Here is a 6,973-nt window from a genome sequence, read left to right as displayed (position 1 = left end):
TCACACCTCGAGAACCACTGTATTAAGCACTTACTGTGACGCCTTAGCGCATTATTTCCTTATGAACACGCCGTTTTTACAAAGAAGGAAACAGAGTCCTCCATCGCTGAAGAGACTTAACCAAGGTCACCAGCCTGTCCTCTTCCACTCGCACTTACACAGTGCATGTAAGGAGTCCAGGAGCTTTTTATGGAACTAACTAATGAAGGAATAAGCTCTAACATCCCATGGAAGTAAAGGAAAAGGAACAGGGGAATAATGTACCCTAAACTGAGTGTGAGGTTGCAGGATTCCAGTTGTAATGCTGGGAAGATCCAAACACTTGGCTAAATAATAAACATCGATTAGACGTACACCTAAGAGTGGCCGGGCGCGGTGGCTCACGCCTGTAATCCCAGCACTTTGGGAGGCCGAGGCGGGCGGATCACGAAGTCATGAGATCGAGACCATCCTGGCTAACACGGTGAAACCCCGTCTCTACTAAAAATACAAAAAATTAGCCAAGCGTGGTGGCGGGCGCCTATAGTTGCAGCTACTCGGGAGGCTGAGGCAGGAGAATGGCGTGAACCCGGTAGGCGGAGCTTGCAGTGAGCGGAGATCGCGCCACTGCACTCCAGCCTGGGCGGCAGAGTGAGACTCCGTCTTAAAAAAAAAAAAAAAAAAAAAAAAAAAAAAAGTACACCTAAGAGCTGCCGGGCACGGTGGCTTACGCCTGGAATCCCAGCACTTTGGGAGGCTGAGGTAAGGAGTTCGAGAACAGCCTGGCCACTCTGGTGAAACCCCGTCTCTACTAAAAAAAAAAAAAAAACCGTCTCTACTAAAAGAAAAAATACAAAAATTAGCCGGGCGTGGTAGCAGGCGCCTGTAATCCCAGCTACTTGGGAGGCTGAGGCACGAGAATCGCTTGAACCTGGGAGGCAGAGGTTGCAGTGAGCTGACGACAGAGCGAGACACCGCCTCAAAACAAAACAAAACAAAACAAAAAAACAACACACCTAAGAGCAAGGAAACCTCTTTCCCAGGAACTTCCAGCATACTTTTGGTTCCATGTCTATTGTTTTTAAAATTGATACATTGGCCGGGTACGGTGGCTCATCCCTGTAATCCCAGCACTTTGGGAGGCCGAGGAGGGAGGATTGCTTAAGCTCAGGAGTTTGAGATCAGCCTGGGCAACGCAAGACTCCATCTCTCCAAAATAAGTAGAAAAAATTAGCCGGGCATGGTGGTGCATTCCTGCAGTCCCAGTTACTCCAGAGGCCGAGGATAGAGCATTGCTTGAGCTCAGGAGTTCTCAACCAAGCTGGGCAACATGAGACGCATTTCTACAAAAAAAAAAAAAAAAAAAAAAATTAGCCAGGTATGATGGTGCATGCCAGCTACTCCAGAGGCTGAGGAGGGAGGATCACTCGAGCCTGGACTGCTGATTGTACCACTGCACTCCTCTCTGGGCGACAGAGTGAGTCCCTTTCTCAAAAAAAAAAAAAAAAAGAGAGAAAGAAAAATTGATGTTATCACAATTATACATATTTTGGGGAGGGACATGATATTTTGATATACATATACAATGTGTAATTATCAAGTAAAGGCAATTGGGATAAACATCACCTCAAACATTCTTTGTGTTGGAAACATTACAAGTATTCTAGTTATTTTGAAATATACCATCACTAATTGTTAACTACTTTTTTTAAAGGGAGGGGAAACAGCCTGGGCAGCATAGGGAGAACCTGTCTTTAAAAACGAGCAAACAAGGCCAGGTGCGGTGGTTCACGCTTGTAATCCCAGCACTTTGGGAGGCCTGAGGCGCGCAGATCACGAGGTCAGGAATTTGAGACCAGCCTGGCCAACACAGTGAAACCCCATCTCTACTAAAAATACCAAAATTAGCCGGGCGTGGCGGCAGACACCTGTAATCCCAGCTATTCGTGAGGCTGAGGCAGGAAAATTGCTTGAACCCAGGAGGCAGAGGTTGCACTCCAGCCTGGGGAACAGAGTAAGATTCCGACTCAAAACAAAACAAAACAAAAAAAGAGCAAACAGCCAAGCGCGGTGGCTCATGCTTGTAATCCCAGCACTTTGGGAGGCCGAGGCGGGCGGATCACCTCAGGTCAGGAATTTGAGACCAGCCTGGCCAACATGGTGAAACCCTATCTCTACCAAAAATACAAAAATTAGCTGGGCATGGTGGCAGGCGCCTGTAATCCCAGCTACTCAGGAGGCTGAGGCAGAAGAATTGCTTGAACCTGGGAGGCGGAGGTTGCAGTGAGCCGAGATCACGCCACTGCGCTCTAGCCTGGGCGACAAGAGCGAAACTCAGTGTCAAAAAAAAAAAAAAAAAAAAAAAAAAATGAACAAGCAAACAAACAAGAAAACGAGCAAACAAAACAAAAAATTAGCCTGGCATGTGTCCCTGTAGTTCCAGCTACTTGGGAGGCTGAGGCAGGAGGATCGCTTGAGTCTAGGAGGCCGAGGCTACAGTGAGCCACTACCATGCCATTGCATTCCAGCCTGGTGACAAGGGGAGATGCCTTTTCTTTCTCTTTCTTCCTTCCTTCCTTCCTTCCCTCCCTCCTCTCTCTCTCCTTCCTTCCTTCTTCCCTCCCTCCCTCTCTCCTTCCTTCCTTCTTCCCTCCCTCCCTCTCTTTCCCTTTCTTTCTTTCCTTCTTCCTTCCTTACTTCCCTCCCTCCCTCTCTCTCTCTTTCTTTCTCTCTCTCTCTTTCCTCTTTCTCTCTTTCTTTTTCTTGAGACTTAAAAAAAAGGGGAGGCAGGCAGAGTATCTTGACCTAGATTCTAGGATAATGCTCTTTAAACTGCTGGTTAACCAAATAGTAGGTTTTGAAATCTATTCATTAGTAGATCCCCATGAGTACATTTTCAGTGAAATGGAATGTAACAAATAGAAAACATAGAAGTATGGTTTTCTAGAACTTTCCTTTCAGGTATACATGTGTGTTCTGGTACCTGTTGTATTTCTTAAAGTGATCAGCCATCAAAAAAGTTTGAAAGTGATTGTAACCTAGAGGAATCTCTTCCTATTCCAAACCAGATTAATTTTTGACTGGATTAATTTTTGATTGTGGGACACATATCTGTTCTGTAACCTTGAAAAGCTCCTATCTTGTTTCTCTACTCTGTAAAACCACAGTGACTGAATACCTAGCCAGCATTTCAAGAGATTTTTGGGGATTAACTAAATTCCATAGGTGGTATTTTTAAGTCCCTCAGAAAAAGCACTCCTGCGGTGTTATGATATAGGTATTGATTTTCGTCTCCACAATTCCTGGCATCTAACTCCCCTTGTCCTCATTATAATGTTGAGGCACCTTAGGCCTCAGGAAACAGAATCTCCCTCTCTGATCTTCTCCTGTCCACCTCTGACCTGCCCCAAGCAGGACTCTCATCTGACTGTGGGTCAAAAGGCCCTCATTCCAGAGAGGGTTCTGCCCGCTACCCTCAAGGAAGAAATGCTGCATAGAGAGGCCAAGAAAAGTCTCAGCAGACAGGCTTTGCTGGGTTTAGATCGTGCACCTTCTGTCCAATCAGATTTCTTTTTTTTCTTTTTTTTTTTTTTTTGAGACAGAGTCTTGCTCTGTCGCCCAGGCTGGAGTGCAGTGGTACAATCTCCGTTCACTGCAACCTCTCCCTCTTGGGTTCAAGCGATTCTCCTGTCTCAACCACCCAAGTAGCTGGAATTACAGGTGTGCACCACCATGCCTGGCTATTTTTTTTTTTTTTCAGACAGAGTTCCGCTCTTGTTGCCCAAGTTGGAGTGCAATGGCACGATCTCGGCTCACCGCAACCTCTGCCTCCTGGGCTCAAGCAATTCTCCTGCCTCAGCCTCCCGAGTAGCTGGGATTACAGGCATGTACAACCACACCCAGCTAATTTTGTATTTTTAGTAGAGATGGGGTTTCTCCATGTTGGTCAGGCTGGTCTCGAACTCCCGACCTCAGGTGATCTGCCCACCTCGGCCTCCCAAAGTGCTGGGAATACAGGCGTGAGTCACCGCGCCTGGCCTGTCCAATCACATTTCTATACGGTGTTCAATCACACCTATGTAATAAAGTGTCCCATAACAACCCAAGAGAACTGGGTTGGGAGAACTTCTGGATAACAGAACACGTGGATGTTCTTGAAGGGTGTTGCATTCAGGGAAAGCATGGAAGCTCCATGCCCCTTCCCTTATACTTTGCCCTATGTGTCACTTCATCTGTATAAACAAAATTAAGTGTTTCCCTGTATTTTTCAAGCCACTTCAGCAAATTAATGGAAACCAAAACGGGGGTTGTGGAAGCCCCAACTTGAAGGCGGTCCATCAGAAGTTTCAGAGGCCCAGACTTGCGACTGGTGTTTGAAGGAGGGCAGTCTTGGGGACTGAGCCCTCACCCTGTGGGAAATAACACTATTTTCAGGTCGAAGATGTCAGACTTAAATTGAAGGACACCCAGCTGGTGTCAGCTGCAGAACTGATTATTTGCTGGCCAGGTGCAATGGCTCAAGTCTGTAATCCCAGCATTTTGGGAGGCAGAGGTGGGTGGATCACTTGAGGTCAGGAGTTCCAGACCAGCCTGGTGACATGGTGAAACCTTGCCTCCACTAAAAATACAAAAAAATAGCTGGGTGTGGTGGCATGCACCTGTAATCCTAGTTACTCAGGAGGCTGAGCCAGGAGAATCACTTGAACCTGGGAGGCAGAGGTTGCAGTGAGCTGAGATCATGCTATGGGCATCAGAGTGAGGCTCAACCTAAAAAAAAAATTGTATCCTTGCTGGTGGGGGGATTTCCCCACATATTTTTGGGGTCCACAGAAGTATTCTGTGTTGATTATTGGTGTGTTGATGTGCGAGCAGAGAAAAAACTCGGTTTGAGAAAGTTTATATCCAAAAAACTCCTGAATATGTTGATGAGGAACTTGGAGAGGCAAATAATAATGTGATTGACTGATTGGCAGTGGTAATCATACAGTAACTAACATTCATTGTACTCTGTATGGCAAGGACCTGCTCTAAAAGCTTTACATTAAGTATTCACCAACAACCCTATGAGGTGGATACTTACTTGCAATTGTCTCAAGTAAAATTGTATTTAAAAACATACTGGCCAGGTGTGGTGGCTTACGGCTGTCATCCCAGCACTTTGGGAGGCCAAGACAGGCGGATTGCTTGAGGCCAGGAGGAGTTCAAGACCAGCTTGGTCAACATAGCAAAACCCTGTCTGTACTGAAAATACAAAAAATTATTTGGGGGTGGTGGCACACACCTGTAATCCCAGCTACTTGGGAGGCTGTGGCATGAGAATCACTTGAACCCGGGAGGCAGAGGTTTCAGTGAGCTGAGAATGTGCCACTGCACTCCAACCTGGGCGACAGAGAAAGACTCTGTCTCACAAACAAACAAAAAATATGTACTAATGACCAGGCACAGCAGTTCATGCCTGTAATCCCAGCACTTTGAGAGGCTGAAGTGAGAGGATCAGTTGAAGCCAGGAGTTTGAGACCAGCCTAGCCAACAAATCAAGAACCCATGTCTTAAAAAAAAAAAAAAAAAAGTAGCTGGGCATGGTGACACACGCCTGTAGCCCTGGCTGCTCAGGAGGCTGAGGCAGGCGGATTGCTTGAGCCCAGGAGTTCAAGGCTGTAGTGAGCTATGACTGCACCAGTGGACTCCAGCCTGGGCAGCAGAGCAAGACCCCATCTCTGAAAAAATAAATACCTATATACATACATTAAAAACATGCACTGACATTGAGTAGCACACTGAATTGCTGGGGATATGTCAAAACAGGCACTGCCATACATAGTTGGTAGGTAGGCAACTAACACCACCATCCAGAAGGCAGTTTGTCAATATCTAATCAGATTTTCACACCCTTTGACTCATCAAATCTACTTCTAAGAATGTATCTTACAGATATAATCACACCTACTTACAAAGGATATAAGAATATTCATTCACTGTTGATAGTAGAAAAAACTATGCACACCTTTCAGAAAGGCTAAAACAAAGACTACTGATGATATTGTTGGCAAACACACATATACTGCGGGTGGGAAGACAAAGTAGTATAGTCACTTTGGAAAGCAGTTTGGCAATTGCTTATTAAGTCATAGGTACACTTGGCCCAGTAATCCCAAAACTAGGTGTTTGCCCAAGTGAAGTAAAAACTTGTAGGCCGGGCGCAGTGGCTCACGTCTGTAATCCTAGCACTTTGGGAGGCCGAGGCGGGTGGATCACTTGAGGTCAGGAGTTTGAGATCAGCCTGAGCAACATGGTGAAACCCCGTTTCTACTAAAAATACAAAAATTAGCCAGGCATGATGGCGCATGCCTATAATCCCAGCTACCCAGGAAAATTAGCCAGGTGTGGTGGCACGTGCCTGTAATCCCAGCTACCCAGGAGGCTGAGGCAGGAGAATCACTTGAACCCGGGCAGCAGAGGTTGCAATGAGCTGAGATCATGTCATTGCACTCCAGCCTGGGCAACAAGAGCTAAACTCCATCTCAAAAAAAAAAAAGAAAGAAAGAAAGAAAAAAAATAAAAGAACTTGTAGCCGGGCACAATGGCTTACGTCTATAATCCCCACAGTTTATGAGGCCAAAGCGGGATGATTGCTTGAACACGGAAGTTTGAGACCGGCCTGGGCAACATGGTAAAACCCCATCTCTACACACACACACAAGAAATAACAAAATTTAGACAGGTGAGGTGGAGTGGACATGTAGTCCCAGCTACTCCAGAGTCTAAGGTGAGAGACCTCCAGAGCCTGGGAGGTCAAGGTTGCAGTGAGTTGTGATCACACCACTGTACTCCAGTCTGGGCAACATAGTGAAACTGTGTTTCAAAAAAATAAAAAATGTCCTCTGGGGAGGACTCGGTGATTGAGAGTCAGTGTTCAATGGAGACTTACTTTTTTTTTTTTTTTCTTTTTGAGACAGAGTCTCTCTCTGTTGCCCAGGCTGGAATGCAGTGGCAC

The sequence above is a fragment of the Pongo pygmaeus genome, chromosome 10, assembly GCF_028885625.2.
Source record: "Pongo pygmaeus isolate AG05252 chromosome 10, NHGRI_mPonPyg2-v2.0_pri, whole genome shotgun sequence".
NCBI classification, from domain to species: domain Eukaryota; kingdom Metazoa; phylum Chordata; class Mammalia; order Primates; family Hominidae; genus Pongo; species Pongo pygmaeus.
The sequence above is the reverse complement of the archived record's forward strand: the minus strand, read 5'-3'. Positions refer to the sequence as shown.